The 17,544-nt window shown below is 45.5% G+C and overlaps 1 protein-coding gene across 1 annotated transcript in view; it reads left to right on the top strand.

The window, feature by feature from the left end:
* Positions 1–17,544, top strand: part of OPA3 (outer mitochondrial membrane lipid metabolism regulator OPA3) — a gene marked incomplete at its 3' end in the record, with an annotated part of 31,216 nt that overhangs the window by 12,503 nt on the left and 1,169 nt on the right. The window lies entirely within an intron of this gene.

Below are 17,544 nucleotides of genomic sequence, written 5' to 3'. Positions count from 1 at the left end.
TCACTGGGTCAGTGCTGGGCTGGGGAAGCCTGGAGGGGACCGTAGCCAATCTGTGGGTTTGGGGAGGGCTTTTGGGAGAAGGGGATATAGCAGAGCTCAAGGAGAAGTGAGCCAACATGGAAATACAGAGGCGCAGGTAACAGCATGTGCAAGGGTCAAGGTGTGAACGAGGGGAATCAGAAGAGGCTGGTGGGGCTGCAATGTAGACGGTGGGGCTGAAAGTGGCAAGAGGAGAGACTGGATGGCCATCCAAGGACAGATCGCACAGGGCCATGTTAATACATTTGGACTTGATCCTGAAGGCAGCAGGGACAATATGTCATGGCGACAAAGGAAATCAAGGACAGCGAGGAATTCATTTGCTGTATTATTTTTCAAAGAAAGTTGATTTCTGTTTATAAAAGTAACACCTGTTCAGTGCAGAAGATCTATCTAGCCTCTTTTCTGTGACGTTGGCGTCCTGTCATATATACACATTCACGGGTACACAGTTCTTCTAGGAATTTCCCCCTCAGTGCTCCTTGAAACTCCTGTCTCTCAATATTTGTCAAGAAGGGGCGATGACCCCACTCTGAACTCCTCCCTCAGCTCTTTACAAGTGACAGAATTCTAAGCTAATGGTCAGATGCATAAAAGCTCCGGAAGTATATAGCTTCAGACTCGGCTGGATTCAGGAACTCAGACAATTCCTGGAAGGCACAGTCCGATCCCTGGGCCCTGTGTTTCTCTGTGCTGTCTTCTTTCTCAGGCAGTCTCTCCCTTTGGGGATCAGATGGCCTCAGTAGCTCCGGGTTCACAGCCCACTCACTAAGCAACACCAGAAGAAGGAGAGGGCCTCATTCCAGAAATTCCAGGAAAAATCCCAGGGCTAAATGTCAGCGTCCAAACATGAGGGTAGGATCGGTTTTACCTGAACAGCATGAGGGAACATTGAGGAGAGGGCCTTCCTCAAAGGAGAGTCAGGGGAAGTTTCCAGAAAAAGAGAAGTGGCTGCAGATACCCACTTCACCAGGGCTTTAGAGGGAGAGAGAGGAGGGGTCTCTGTGTTCCTGAAGAGAGGAGAGGGGGCCTGCGAGCCACCGGGATGTCCTTGGCCTAGATCTTTCCCATCCCCCTGGATTACCAAGGTCACAGCTGAGCAGAGCCCCTTTCTGTACCTCAGTGGAAGGTGTGACCTCACTCTCATCAACTCCAGCTAGGGCCACTGGGGTTTACTCTTGACCTTTGTGCATTGGCCACCAGCCCCAGGCAAGAGGGTCAGGCGTGTTTTCCGCATGGCGCCCGCCCCCTTGGCTATTCCTGGAGTCCCCCTGGTTCCCACTCTGCAGCTTCCTGTCAGGTTGGGGAGAAGTTCTGGATATCCTCAGCTTATCCCCGCTCCCAGAGGGACTGGTGCATGCCATCCTAGTCTCTCCTAGTTCAGCTGCCTGCACCCTGTCCCCCCCCCAAGACACACCCACCCATGGGTGCCTAGGTCTCCTTCCTGCTGGCTCTGTCAGTTGCCTCTCAACCATCTGCTTCCGGCCTCTGGGCCTGCCCTGACTTGCTCCCCCCCAGGCCACCCCTCCCTCTTCCCTCTGTTCTTGTGGCTTCTGGCTTCTTTCTACCTGATTGCCATCTTAGTGGGGCTTGAGGGAAGAGCAGAGTATTTCATCTAAACAGGTTTGACCACAAATCCTGGGTCCAGGATTATTTGTTGAATTTTTGAAAAAAATTTTAATTATCTGTTTCATTTTTGGTTTTGTTTTTAAGTTCACATGGTTTCAGGTTCACAAGAGTATGTAGGAGAAATTCTCCCTCTACTTCTGTTCCCCAGGCACCCTGTTCTCCTCCACAGAGGCAACCACTGTTATCTTGAGTATTTTCCAGAAAAAACAAAAAACAACTATGCATTTCCAAGCAGATGCTGATATGCAACGCCACCCCCCCGCCTGTTTTTCCCCATGAATATAGCAAACAGTATACACTGTGCCGGTCCTCACTGCTTTTCACTGACCATGTTATATGTTATCCTGGAGAGAATTATCTATCAGCACATAAAAAACTTCCCTAGTCTCTATTTCAGCTGCTGACAGAATTATTGTAATTTATGAGACCACAGATAGTCCTGTAGGGTCTTTCCTGGCTTTTTTATTGTTGTCATAAACGATACTGCAGGACTAACGTGCCAGGCAAGCCTTTCACACCTGCGTGACTGAAATCTGTTATCCATCCCCAGAAGCAGAATTGCTGACTCAAGGGTGTGCAAAAGATTTCCACTGGCAGCCACGAATGTTTGCGAGGGTCCATTTCCTCCCAGTCTTGCCACCTGGAGGCTATTTTTTTTTTACTTTTTTTCTTTGAGCTCAGTGTAGATTTACAGAAAAGTTGTAAAAATGGTACAGAGCTTCTGCAGACCTTTCCCTCAGCTTCCTTCCATGATAGCATCTTATATAAACACAATACAGGGAGCAAACCCAGGGAATGAACACGAGTGCAGCGCGGGTAACGTAACCTCGCACGTCATTCGCATTTCACCAGTTCTTCCACCAAGTCCTTATCCTGTCCCAAGATCTCATCCTGTGTGCTGAATTAGTTGTCATGTCTCTGTAGTCCCCTTTAACCTGTGATGGTTTCTCGGTCTTTGTCTTTCATGACCTTGACCCTTTTTTAAAAAAAAATAAATTTCTTTATTTTTTTATTTATTTTTGGCTGCGTTGGGTCTTCATTGCTGCGCACGGGCTTTCTTTAGCTGCCGTGAGTGGGGACTACTCTTTGTTGCGGTGCGCGGGCTTCTCTTGCTGCAGAGCACGGGCTCTAGGCACGTGGGCTTCAGTAGTTGTGGCTCTCGGGCTCTAGAGCACAGGCTCAGTAGGTGTGGCACATGGGCTTCATTGCTCCGAGGCATGTGGGATCTTCCCAGACCAGGGCTCAAACCCGTGTCCCCTGTATGGGAAGGCGGATTCCTAACCACTGCGCCACCAGGGAAGCCCGACCTTGACCCTTTTGAAGAATACTGGTTAGTTAATTTTGTAGGCTGTCCTTTGATCTGAGTTTGTCTGATGCTTTCTCATGATTGGAAAGAAGTTCCACATTTTTGGCAAACATACTGCAGAACCAGTGTTGTGTGCTTCTCTGTGCACCACATCAGGGGGTTCGTGATATCAGCCTGTCTGATTTCTGGTCATATTGACCTTGGTCACGTGGTCGAGGTGGTGTCTGCTAAGTTTGTCCAGTATAAACTCAGTATCTTTCCCTTTGCAGTTAATCTAATTTTGAAATGTATACAAATACCTAATCATTAGGTTGTACACCTGAAACTAATGTAATACTGTATGTTAATTATACCTCAATAAAACGTAAAATGAAATAAATCTCTTGGGGAAGACATTTTGAGACTATACAGATAGGCTGTTTCTCCTCAGATTTCTGCCCACGAATTTTATTTTATTTTATTTTATTTTATTTTAAACATCTTTATTGGAGTATAATTGCTTTACGATGGTGTGTTAGTTTCTGCTTTATATGCCCACTAATTTTAGCATCATCTGTGGATCTCATCTGCAACAGTTATTATGGTGGTATTTGTCCCGTGTTGATTTTCTCTTTCCCTCTTTCCTTCTCCAGTTATTAATTGGAAATCTACTGTAGGAAGAACTGTCCCTTCTTCTTGGGGGCTATTTTTACCAGTCATTCTGCAGTGAAGGAAAGGGGGGTTCACGGAGGATGTGGAGATTGGATCCAGGCCTGGCCTGTCTCCAGGCCTGTGGTCTTGGCATTCGCAGGAGGAAAGAGGACCCGCTGGGTATTGCTAACGGTGACCTCATCTCCCAGGCCTGGAGGAGCACACCCCCCTGTATTTTCTGTCCGGGTGAAAGCTTTTCAATTTTGAGATTCAGCAGCCCCAGCCCAGGGCTAATTATAACAACGACAATGGATGCCCTGTATGGAAACCTTCTTGATGGATATCACACACCCTATGGGTAAGGATTATTATTAAACCTTTTTATAAAGGAGGAAACTGAGGCTTGTACAGGGAGCATCGCTGGGCCTCCAGCCTTGGAACCCCTGAATCCCAGCACTAACTCTTTTTTTAAATAAATAAATTTATTTATTTATTTTTGGCTGCACTGGGTCTTTGTTGCTTTGCGCGGGCTTTCTCTAGTTGTGGTGAGCAGGGGCTACTGTTTGTTGCGGCTTCTCATTGCAGTGGCTCCTCTTATTGCAGAGCATGGGCTCTAGGCGCACGGTCTCCAGTAGCTGTGGCTCGCGGGCCCTAGAGCGCAGGCTCAGTAGTTGTGGCGCACGGGCCTAGTTGCTCCGCGGCATGTGGGATCTTCCTGGACCAGGGCTCAAACCCCTGACCCCTGCATTGGCAGGTGGATTCTTAACTACTGTGCCACCAGGGAAGCCCCTCCTCCTTCATTTCTGATTTTATTTGATTCCTCTCTCTCTTTTTTTTTTTTGTTGGTGAGTCTAGCTAAAGGTTTATCAATTTTGTTTACATTTTCAAAGAACCAGCTCTTGGTTTCATTGACCTTTTATATTGTCTTTTTTTTTTTTTTTGCGGTACGCGGGCCTCTCACTGTTGTGGCCTCTCCTGTTGCGGAGCACAGCCTCCGGACGTGCAGGCTCAGCGGCCATGGCTCATGGGCCCAGCCGCCCCACGGCATGTGGGATCCTCCTAGACCAGGGCACGAACCCGTGTCCCCTGCATCAGCAGGCGGACTCTCAACCACTGCGCCACCAGGGAAGCCCTATATTGTCTTTTTAGGTTCTATTTCATTTATTTCTACTCTGATCTTTGTTATTTCCTTCCTTCTACTAACTTTGGGCTTCATTTGTCCTTTTTCTGGAAGCTAGGTTGTTTATTTGACATTTTTTTTGTTTCTTGAGGTAGGCATTTATCATGATGAACTTCCCTCTTAGAACTGCTTTTGCTGCATCCCATGAGGTTTGGTATGTTGTTATTTCATTTTCATTCATCTCATACTATTTTTTTAAATTTCTCTTTTGATCTCTTCATTGACCCACTGGTTGTGCAATACATGGTGTTTAATCTCCACATATTTGTGAATTTTCCAGTTTTCTTATAATTGATTTCTAGCTTCATATCAGTGGGGTCAGAAAAGATGCTTGATATGATTTCAGTCTTCTTAAATTTGTTAAGGCTTGTTTTGTGGCCTAACTTATAATCTATACTGGAGAACATTCCATGTGCACTTGAGAAGAATGTGTATTCTGTGGCTTTTGGGTGGAATATTTGGCTTGGACACGTCTTCTAAATGTATTTGTGTTTAAAAAATTACATTAATTACTAACATTGTCAAAGGAGTATGAGTACTTAGTTTAAAGTCAAATATATCTATGATTTATGATAAAAAGAAGAAAACTGAACCTTTTCCACCTCAATTCGTGTTCCCCACAGGTAAGCAGTTTAAATGTTTTAGCTGTTTTTTGGTATTTACCACCATATTTCTAAAGATTGTTTCCCCATTTTTAAATTAAATTTTATTTTTTTTGGCCATGCTGCATGGCATGCAGGATCTTAGTTCCCTGACCAGGGCTCAAACCCACGCCCCCTGCAGTGGAAGCATGGAGTCTTAACCACTGGACCACCAGGGAAGTCCCTGTTTCCCCATTTTTTATTACCTGTTGACTTATTATGGAAGGTAAGGATTTAGTGCTTTTATTCTCCCCCTCCCATGTTTTAAAAAGCACTCACCTCTCCATAGCTAACGTATTTAGCAGTTCAGTATTTAGCATCTCTGTCACAGCCCTTTCCTCATCCCAGGCTGCATAAGTAGTAGGTATATAATAGGTAGTGTAGTTATGATGACTCACTGCTCACATTTGAATGATGGCCCATAGTAGGAACACGTTCCCTTTATTTTACAAGGAAGCAGCCATTGTGTGCATGAAGGTGTGTTTCCAATATTGGGGGAGAGGCCCTTGGTCCTGTCTCATGTCCTTAAACTCCCGAGGCGCCTGGCCTCTCTCCCCCCGCAACCCCCGCCGGCCCTGTCCTTGTCTTAGGAGCACAGTTTCCTGAGGAAACAGATACATTCCAGCCAAATGCAGTCTCACGTGCAGGAAAACACTTTCACAATATACACAGACCTCAGAAATATTGCCAGTTCTATTCCAAGGCCCCCACGTAAAGCAAACCCCACAGTAAAGTGAACATCACAATAAGGCAGGTGACGAATTTTTGAGTGTGGTGATGAGTAGAGCCAGGTGAGAGGGAGCCATGCCAGGGGTCCACGGCTCCCTCCCAGGGACTTCCACAGATCAGCCCCCTCACTGAGTACCTGTTCTCTGCCCCATCCAGGGCTGGGGACACTGCAGCGACCAATTCAGCTCCAAATCCTAACTTCATGGGGCTCATAGTCCAGTTGGGGAGATAGACTTGTCACCACACAGTGATGGCCCAGAGTGGTCACAGCTAGGGCGGGGTTGCCCAGGAGTCTGGGGCTCAGGGAGGAGAGGATATCTGAGTTGGGATACTCTGTGGTATGGAGGATGGATCAAAGGGAATGAGACTGGAGATCCAGAGACCAGTGAGGAGGCTGAAAACTATTCTATGTAGCCCTAGGGCATAGAGCTCAGACCACTAGGTAGGACATATTTCCAGGAATAAAATTCTGCACAGGAGTCAGGAAGAGGATGCTAAATTAACATTTATTAAATTGAGCAATTTCTCTTTTAGTCTTTCATTGCCATTCTCCCAATCCTGCCAGTTGGGTATCCCCAGTTTACTGATGGGGAAACTGAGGTACAGCTTGCATATCCAGGAAATGACAGAGCCAAGATTTGAGTCCAGGTCTGTGTGACTCCACAGGCCTTGCTGCCGTTTATTAAGCCTGGCCCTGAGTGAAGAGTTTTTGCGTGAATTCATGTAGTCTTTTCAGCAGTACTATCCTGTAGGAGGGAGGGTCCTTATTTTGAAGATGAATGAAGGCTTAGAGAAGAATACTCCCTTGCCCGCAGCCAGATGGCCCAACTTGGACTCAGTGTCTCCTCCTCAGGTGCACAGGCAGAAGTGAAAGTAGCAGACCCACGCACCTACAGTCAATTAATCCAAGACAAAGGAGGCAAGAATATACAATGGAGAACAAAACAGTCTCTTCAACAAGTGGTGCTGGGAAAACTGGACAGCCACATGTAGCACAGTCAGATTAGAACATTTCCTCACACCATATACAAAACTAAATTCAAAATGGTTTAAAGACCTAAATGTAACACCTGAAACCATAAAACTCCTAGAAGAAACACTCTTTGACATAAATCGTAACAACATTTTCTTGGACCAGTCTCCTAAGGCAAAAGAAATAAAAGCAAAAGTAGGACTTCCCTGGTGGCGCAGTGGTTAAGAATCCACATGCCAATGCAGGGGACACGGGTTCAATCCCTGGCCCAGGAAGATCCCACAAGCTGTGGAGCAACTAAGCCCATGTGCCTCAACTACTGAGCCTGTGCTCTAGAGCCCATAAGCCACAACTACTGAGGCTGCATGCCACAACTACTGAAGCCTGCACTCCTAGAGCCCGTGCTCTGCAACAAGAGAGGCCACCGCAATGAGAAGCCCACGCACTGCAACGAAGAGTAGCCCCCGCTTGCCACAACTAGAGAAAGCCTGCACACAGCAATGAAGACCCAACGCAGCCAAAAATAAATAAATAAATAAAACAAATTTTTAAAAAATAAAATAAATGCAAAAGTAAATAAATGGGGTCTAATTAAACTTAAAATCTTTTGCTCAGCAAAGGAAACCATTGACAAAACCAAAAGACAACCTATGGAATGGGAGAAGGTATTTGCAAACAATGCAACCGACAAGGGGTTAATATCCAAAATATATAAATGGCTCATACAACTCAATATTTTTTTTAAAAAGCCCAATCCAATCCAAAAATGGGCAGAAGGCTTGAATAGACATTTTTCCAAAGAAGGCATACAAATGGTTAACAGGCATATGAAAAGATGCTCAACATCAGTAATTATTAGAGAAATGCAAATCAAAACCACAATGAAGTATCACCTCACACCTGTCAGAATGGCTATCATTTTTTATATATAAATTTATTTTATTTATTTATTTTTGGCTGCATTGGTCTTTCGTTGCTGCACGCGGGCTTTCTCTAGTTGCAGCGAGCAAGGGCTGCTCTTCGTTGCAGTGCACATGCTTCTCATTGTGGTGGCTTGTTGCAAAGCACGAGCTCTAGGTGCACAGGCTTCCATAGTTGTAGCACACGGGCTCAGTAGTTGTGGCTCGTGGGCTTTAGAGCGCGGGCTCAGTAGTTGTGGCGCACAGGCTTAGTTGCTCCACAGCATATGGGATCTTCACAGACCAGGGATCGAACCCATATCCCCTGCATTGGCAGGTGGATTCTTAACCACTGCACCACCAGGGAAGTCCCCAGAATGGCTATCATTAAGAAATCTGTAAATAACAAGTATTGGAGATGATGTGGAGAAAAGGGAACCCTTTTACACTGTTGTGGGAATAAAATAGTATGAAAGTTCCTCAAAAAATTAAAAATACAGCTATAAATTATCCAGCAATTCTACTCTTAGGCACATATCTGGAAAAAACAAAAACACTAATTTGGAAAGATACATGCACTCCAGTGTTCATAGCAGCACTATTTACAATAGCCAAGACATGGAAGCAACCCAAGTGCCCATCAACAGACAGTTGTGATTCTTCTGGGAAGAAGAGGGACCTCAGTCCTTGTCTTCTTTGAAGAAGGAATTCAGCACAGAGTCCAAGATTGTGAAACAGATAAAGCATTTAATACAGGCAAAGTACGTGTGGAAGAACACACGGGCGAACTTGGAGTGAGTTGTGTGCCAATAGGAAGGATTTAAGTTGCTTATATCGGGGCAGTCTTCCGGGTTGCCTCTGGCCAATCATCTCGCCTGTGTCCATATTTGGTCTGACTCAGGGTCCTTCCCGGTGGTGTGCATGCGCATCTCTCAGTGAAGGTGGATTCCAGCGTGAAGGTTTCTGGGAGGTTGGCAGGACAGATCCTGAGCTGGTGCCTCCTCCCTCCCTTTTTCCCTCCCCTAGACTGAGGACCTTCTCTGTGCATGTGTCAGGCCGGGAAATCCCCTTCACCACAAGCATGAGAAGAATGTAGTGGCTTTGGCTTTTACCCAGGCAAGGCCCAATACTCCTGATGGTATCTTATCTCAAAGTATCAGCAGGAGACCGCTTGGAGCTGTTCAGCCTGGGGCCTCATCTATCTCCTACCTCAGCTGGATTAAAAAGATATGAGATATATATGTATGTGTGTGTATATGTATAATGGAATATTACCTGGCCATAAAAAATAATGAAGTAGTGCCATTTGCAGCTTCATGGATGAACCTAGAGAATATTATGCTTACTGAAATAAGTCAGAAAGATAAATACAATATGATATCACCTATATGCAGAATCTAAAAAATAATACAAATGAATGTATATGCAAAACAGAAACAGACACACAGATACAGAAAACCAACTGTGGTTACCAAAGGGGAGAGGGAAGTGGGAAGGGACAAATTAGGGGTATGGAATTAACAGATACAAACTATATATAAAATAGGTAAGCAACAAGGATGTACTGTAGAGCACAGGGAATTATACACATTATCGTGTAATAAACTGTAATGGAGTGTTATCTATCACTATGCTGTTCACCTGAAACTAACACAAAATTGTAAATCAACATACTTCAGAAAAAAGTAGAAGTGAAGGTAGCAGTATGCCACATGGTATGATGTTATAAGTTTCAGCAGGGTGGCTAAGGGCAGATAAACAGGTTAGGTGAGTCCTGCCCTTTCCTTGGCTAAAGCACCCTGTTAAATTCTCTCCCCCTTGGGAGGAGCAGCATTCTCAGAGACAGTAAACATCAAACTTTAGTTAAGATATAAACTTCGAAACAGACAACGTTTTGACAAAATTTGGGTGCTTATCGTGACTAAATACGGTAAATTTGAGGAAACCTGAAGGGAAGATGAGCCATTCATCCACTCATTAAACATTCCCCGAGTGCCTTCTGGATGCCAGGTGCTGGGCTGGGCATTTCTGGGAGCCTGCCCTTAAGGAGCTACAGTCTTGCCTCCAGGCAGTGATAAAAGAGTTCCCTTGAAGCAGGGAGGGGCCAGAGGCCTCAAGGATCTTAAAAACAGTGAAACCAACCTTTTTGGTGAAAGGTCAGACAAGGCTGGGTGAAGCATATTTCTATATCCATTTTAGAAGCAAGGAGTTCTGCATCCATATTCTTTTTTTTTTTAATTCAACCTAGAATAAACAACATCATGATGAGGGAAGCCCAGGGAGCTCTGGGAACCTAGAGGACGTGTCTGACGCAGCCTAGGTATCAGAGAGGGCTTCCTAGAGGAAGGGACACTCCAGGTGAGACCTGAAAGATGAATTGGGGCACAGTGGGAAAAGAGGAGTGGGGGAATGGTATCCCAGGCAGAGGTGAATTTAGGTGTGAGACGGAAGGGAAAGCAGAACGGGCCTGGGCCCAGCCCTTGCAGAGCGCATGATCCAGCGGGGGAGACAGATCTGTCACCAGTGACACCCAAGATTGATCAGGTTTGGGATGTCGGAGCCCAGGGAGCTGAGGATGCCCAGAGTGGTCATCTGACCTAGTCCTGAAGAAGGAAATACCTGAAGAAGGAAATACCTGAGACGCACCTTGAAGAACAGCTAGGAGTTAGCAGGCATTTAGTAGAGGAAATCAACAAAGTCAAAAGATGGTTCTTTGAAAAGATTAATACTTACTCAAGGGGAAAAACACAAATTTCCATTAAAAGGGATGAAAAATGATACATTAATTCGTTAATTCATCCTAATTCTAGGATGACAAGAGGATATTATGATCAATTTCAGCCAAAACATTTGGCAATGTAGAGGAAATGGACAATTTCCTTGAAAAACACAATTAACAATACTGACACAAGAAAAAATAGAGAATCTGAAATAGCCCTATATCTGTTAGAGACATTGAATCTATAATTTAAAACCTTCCCATAAAGAAAACCACAGGCTCAGACGGCTTCACTGGTAAATTCTTCCAAACATTTAAGAAAGAAATAATGTCATTACCCAAATTCTTCTAAATAATAGAGGAAGTGGAACACTTCCTTATTCATTTTATGAGTCCAGTAGAATACTGATACAACAACCTAACAAAGCCATTACAAGAAAGGAAAATTTTAGGCCAAGATCTCTTCTGAACATGGATTCAGATATCCTAAACAAAAATATTAACAAATAGAATCCAGCATTACATAAGAAAGATAATAAATTATGACCTAGTGGGATTTATTCCAAGACTACAAGGTTGGTCTAGCATTTGAAAAGCAATCAGATATGTGTGGGTCTAGTTTTGGACAGTCTGTTCTTTCCCAGTCTTCTATTTGTCCATCCTCATACCAATACTATCTTAATTACTTTAGCTTTGTAGTGAGTCTTGAAATCTGATAGTGTAAATCTTCAAACTTTGTTCTTCTTAAAATTTTTCTATTCTTAGGACTTCTGCATTTCCTGTAAATTTTAGGATCAACTTGTTCCCAAGAACAGAAAAACTCGTTAAGATGTTTATTGCGATTGTCTGGGTGATGCAACGCCCTGTGATTCAGCAGTTTCATTCCTGGGAAACCTTTCTACTCTAGGCTCCCTAAATGTCCCTCAGTGGGGTATGGATGAATGAACTGGTCCATCTATACAGTGGATGAACTGAACCACATGGCAACACAGTGGATCTCACAGACATATTGCTGAACAAAAGAAGTCAGACCAGAAAGAGTACGAATATCTATCACGAAGAAGAGAATAGGGTTTAAAGAGAACATATCATCTATCATAAGAGGTCAGAATAGTGACATTAGGGGTACTGACTGGAAGAGGGCTTGAAAGTGGGAGCCATTTGGAGTGTGGGAATGTTCTAGATCTTGATCTAGGTGATGCCTACATATTAAAAAATTATCCAGCTCTACAATTAACATTTGTGTACTTTGTATACGTTGTATTTCACTAAAAAGGAAAAAAAAGAATGGATTTAGGGAGGTCACTGGAAAGAAAGTCATTTACATAACTCAATTGTATTTCTATATACCAGCCCCAACCAAATTGAAAATGAAATTTAAAATACCATGACAGGGAATTCCCTGGCAGTCCAGTGGTTAGGACTCTGCACTTTGCAGGGGGCGCGGGTTTGATCCCTGGTGGGGGAACTAAGATCCTGCAAGCCGGCGGCACAGCCCCCCAAAAAAAAATACCATGAAGAATAATGACAAAAAATACCATTACCTAGTAATAAGTAAAACCAAAGAGGTGTAAGACTTGCAGAGAAAATGAGAGGCTAAGTGGGGAGAGATACCACATTTGTGGATTGAAAGCCTCGATGTTAGGAAGATGTCACTGTCCTGAAAGTGATCTGTAGACTCAGTGGAATTCCAACCAAAACTTAGGACAGTGGCTTTCAACCTTTTGACCATGTTCCAGTCACACACATATTCGTACAGTCACATACAAAACAAGACCAAAAGTTTTGTGAAACAGTACTTTCCTTGAGTGCTTAAGATTGGCTTTGATGTTTTATTTTCTTTTTGTTGTTGTTGTTGTATCTGTGAGCTTGGCTTGTTGTTGTTTTTATAAATTTACTTATTTAGTTTTGGCTGCGTTGGGTCTTCATTGCTGCGTGCGGGCTTTCTCTAGTTGTGGCGAGCAGGGGCTACTCTTTGTTGCAGTGCGCGGGCTTCTCATTGCGGTGGCTTCTCTTGTTGCGGAGCACGGGCTCTAGACACGGGAGCTTCAGTAGTTGTGGCTCACGGGTTCAGTAGTTGTGGCGCACAGGCTTAGTTGCTCCGCGGCATGTGGGATCTTCCTGGACCAGGGCTCAAACCCGTGTCCCCTGCATTGGCAGGCGGATTCTTAAACACTGAGCCACCAGGGAAGTCCCGGTAGTTGTTTTTTAAATTCCACATATAAGTGAGATCATATGGTATTTGTCTTTCTCCGACTTACTTCACTTAGCGTAATGCCCTCAAAGTCCATCGAATATTTTCTGTTATGTTGCAAGAAGGGGGACCCCTTCCAGGGCCTGAGAGAGGGCTCTTGTCTAACATCTGGAAATGAATTGTCTGAGGAGACACACGTGCTGACAAAACAAAAGACTTTATTGGGAAGGGGTGCCTGGGCGGAGAGCGGCAGGGTAAGGGAACCCAGGAGAACTGCTCCGCCACATGGCTCACAGTCTCAGGTTATATGGTGATGGGGTTAGTTTCCGGGTTGTCTCTGGCTAATCACTCTGACTCAGGGTCCTTCCTGGTGGCACGTATCTCTCAGCCAAGATGGATTTCAGTGAGGAAGATTCTGGGAGGTTGGCGGGACATATTGTGTCCTCCCTCTTCCTTTTGACCCCTCATGGGTTAGTTGTACAAGAAGTACGGTGGGCTGGCGTGTCCTCCCTCCTTTCAGCCCCTCCTGAATTCTCCCAGTTAGTTTTCAGCACCTCATTCTTTTTTTTTTTTTTTTTTTTTGCGGTACGCAGGCCTCTCACCACTGTGGCCTCTCCCGCTGCGGAGCACAGGCTCCGGACGCGCAGGCTCAGCGGCCATGGCTCACGGGCCCAGCCGCTCCGTGGCACGTGGGATCCTCCCGGACAGGGCACGAACCCATGTCCCCTGCATCGGCAGGCGGACTCTCAACCACTGCGCCACCAGGGAAGCCCAGCACCTCATTCTTTATCAGAACCTCCTGTTGCGAGACAACTCATGCAAGTGGTTATCATCGTGCCTGGCCGGGGCTGGCGGTTTCAGTCAACGGTTCCCTAACAATTATATTCTTGATTATATATATATATATTTTTTTAATTTTTTTTTTTTAAACCCACATTTGTTTATTTATTTATTTTTGCTGTGTTGGTTCTTCACCTCTGTGCGAGGGCTTTCTCTAGTTGTGGCAAGCGGGGGGCCACTCTTCATCGCGGTGCGCGGGCCTCTCACTATCGCGGCCTCTCTTGTTGTGGAGCACAGGCTCCAGACGCGCAGGCTCAGTAGCTGTGGCTCACGGGCCCAGTTGCTCCGCGGCATGTGGGATCTTCCCAGACCAGGGCTCGAACCCGTGTCCCCTGCATTAGCAGGCAGATTCTCAACCACTGCGCCACCAGGGAAGCCCCCCTTGATTATATTTTTAATGCTGGTTTGTGCAACCACATTGATCTCATGACCCACTCATGGCACAAGATCTGCAGTTTGCGAACTGTCATGCGAGGGAAGATCAAGTCATCCTAGAAAATCATTGTCCAGCTGAGAGCAAACTGACATGTGCTCTGTGGAGTAAGCCTAGAGAAGCTGTCTGACCTGGATCCTGAGGACGCATCAAGGCATCCAGGTGCTTCCTCCAGGCGGCCCCTCCCTAACACAGCCCATCACAGGGGCTCCTTTCTAGCTTAGTCACATCACACGGAACAGTGTTTCCACGACTGTCACCTTGTATGTGCCATTTATTTTCATTTTTCTGACTTGGCTGATGCACAGAGTACAAGGGGCGGTATTATAGTCACCGGACAGCCTGTATGTTAAATCCTGATCATGTGAAAGGATGGTCTGGCCTAGGGAGATGTGGAGGGTGGAGAGGGGAAGAGGGGCTGCTCGTTTCCTCCCTGGCCATGTTGGGAGCTGAGGGAGATGGTGAAAAGAGTGTAAATACAAGAATAAGAAATATACAAATATACAAATCACTGTAGGAATGGGGAGTGGAGGGTCCAGGGAAAGACAGGCTGCATGGGGAGGAACTGCTCATCTTTTATGGTGGGGCCGAGGGACCAACAGGAAATAGTTTTATAAATACAAGCAAATTTCCAGTTGGAAAACTCAGAAATAGAGATGAGCAACGTATGCTTATTATCAGATGTCAGGGGGAGGATGCTAGGAGACAAAAAGGCCTATTAGGGCAAGATTTAGAGGTATGTTTGAGGGATCAGGACTAGGTGGGGGGACTACTTTGGCTATTTTCTTTTTTGTTCCAACTTCTTTTTTTTCTTTTTTTCTTTTTGACTGTGTTGCTCAGCATGTGGGATCTTAGCTCCCCGACCAGGGATTGAATCCACGCCCTCAGCAGTGAAAGTGCGGAGTCCTAACCACTGGACCGCCAGGGAATTTCTGGCTTTTAATTTTATAGTTTGAGTACTTGATTTTCATGCAGTGCGTTACTTTTATTAGTGAAAAGAGTGGTAGTTTTTTGGGTTTTTGTTGTCTTTTAACCAGCTCCTGATTGCTACATGGAGAACAGTTGCAGGGGGTGAGACCGGGGCTGGTAGATGGGGAGGAAGCTGGGGCAGGGACCCATTGATGCAGTCAACGAGATGTACTGAGCATCATCTGTGTGCCTGGCCTGGTTCTGGATGGTGCTAGGGACACAGCCATGGCTGTGACAGCCCTGGGTCCACCCTCGTGGGGCTCACAGTCCAGTGCGGAGACGGAGTGCAAACAACTGGCTGGATGACAGAATCATTCCCAGTTGTGATAGGCGCTTTGAAAAGAATACACAGACTGATGGGAGGGACGGAGGGTCCCTGAATAGGGAGGTCAAGAAGGGGACATTGGTCAGAGCTGGGACAGAGCCTGGACCAGAACAGTGGAAGGGAGTGTGGTGTTAAGAGGCAGCAGGGCTGGTGTATGGTCATCATCTCCCTCTTACGGAGGAGCCTCAAAATGGACTGTCATCACCCACACAGTAGGTGGCAGAGCCCCACGTGGACCTCAGGATGACCTGATGCTGGGACCTCAGTGTGGGAGGGTTCTTCGCAGCCTGGACCCCAGGAACCCCACAGCACCAGGGCCTATGTAACAATTGGTAGTAATGGTGACCGCAGCAGCTGGCATACTGAGAGGGCCCTGGGTACACTCCTCGGATCCTACCACCGGCTCCAGGCAGAGCTTCTCAAACATTTTTCTACTTAAAAAAAAATTTCTTTTCATGAAACAAACAAAAAAATTTTTTTTAATTTTACTCCTTTAAAAAATTGAAAAGTTATATACCGTCTAGTGCATTTTCAGGTTGACAGCTAAAACTTCTGTTCATAAGTTCAGGTACCTGCAAAGGATATATTGGGTTGGCCAAAAAGTTCTGTAACATCTTATGGACGGGCTTCCCTGGTGGCTCAGTGGCTAAGAATCTGCCTACCAGTGCAGAGGACATGGGTTCGAGCCCTGGTCCAGGAAGATCCCACATGCCGCGGAGCAACTAAGTCCGTGTGCCACAACTACTGAGCCTGTGCTCTAGAGCCCGCGAGTTACAACTACTGAGCCCGCGTGCCACAACTACTGAAGCCTGCGCACCTAGAGCCTGTGCTCCGCAACAAGAGAAGCCACCGCAATGAGAAGCCTGCGCACCACAACTTAGAGTAGCTCCCGCTCGCTACAACTAGAGAAAGCCCGCGCACAGCAATGAAGACCCAGCACAGCCAAAAATTAATTAATTAATTACTTAAAAACAAAAAACATCTTATGGAAAAACCCAAGCGAACTTTTTGGCCAGCCCAGTAATTTCTGGTGTGTTAAGAATACTGAAACTTTTAAGCACCTGGAGCATCCTTTCTTTGAAGTATCTAATGCAATCCACATACTCTTGTGATGTGGTGCCTGCCAATGTCCAGTTTATAAGAAAAAAAAATGAGCAAGCTCTTCTTTTACAGTCGGAAATTTTACATTGTTCCTTTTTGTCCTTGAACTTATATTTACAGTTCCCTTTCCCACAGAATTCTATCTAATAAATGATGTGTCAGCAATCAAAATATGTACAGAAGTTCAATTTTTAATTTGTTTAATTTCCTGAGACCATAAGATTCTAAATGTTAAAATATTTTCTCCTGGATTGAATTACCTTTAAGATTATTAGTCTACAATTAATTTAAAACATTTTATATTTTATGCATTTTCATGGATAATTATTAAACGTTAAAAGTAAAATGATATGTAGGAAGTGAATCTCCAAATGAGCTAGAAAACAGGGCATCCCCAATAATCCCATGTATCCTTGGATGAATGTTAACTATTACAGGAGTGAGTCAGGGTTCAGCATCAATTCGGCCTTGGTTTCTAAGACTCAAATGCTGAGAATCTTCCTTCACAAAGGAACAGCTGGGCAAGCAAGTTTTTGTTCCAGCAGCATCAGTCAGCTCTGAGCTTCTTCCGAGGTATGTGCCCAAAACCTCACCGTGAAGAGCTCACAGCTCTTATCAGCTCCATCTTCAGGGCCGGTGAAGATTTCGGATGGGAGGCACCAGACTTGCGAAGAGGGTTGGTTACCCTGTGCTCACAGTCTCTTAGCGTCGATTCCTACATTTCTTTTTTTTGCGGTATGCGGGCCTCTCACTGTTGTGGCCTCTCCCGTTGCGGAGCACAGGCTCCGGACGCGCACGGGCCCAGCCGCTCCGTGGCATGTGGGATCTTCCCAGACCGGGGCACGAACCCGTGTCCCCTGCATCGGCAGGCGGACTCTCAACGACTGCGCCACCAGGGAAGCCCCCGATTCCTACATTTCTGTTGCCCTTTCTTTGG

Source organism: Hyperoodon ampullatus (genome assembly GCF_949752795.1).
Source record: "Hyperoodon ampullatus genome assembly, chromosome: 18".
NCBI classification, from domain to species: domain Eukaryota; kingdom Metazoa; phylum Chordata; class Mammalia; order Artiodactyla; family Ziphiidae; genus Hyperoodon; species Hyperoodon ampullatus.
Note: the sequence above shows the minus strand (reverse complement) of the source record. Positions and strands in the feature narration are given on the sequence as shown.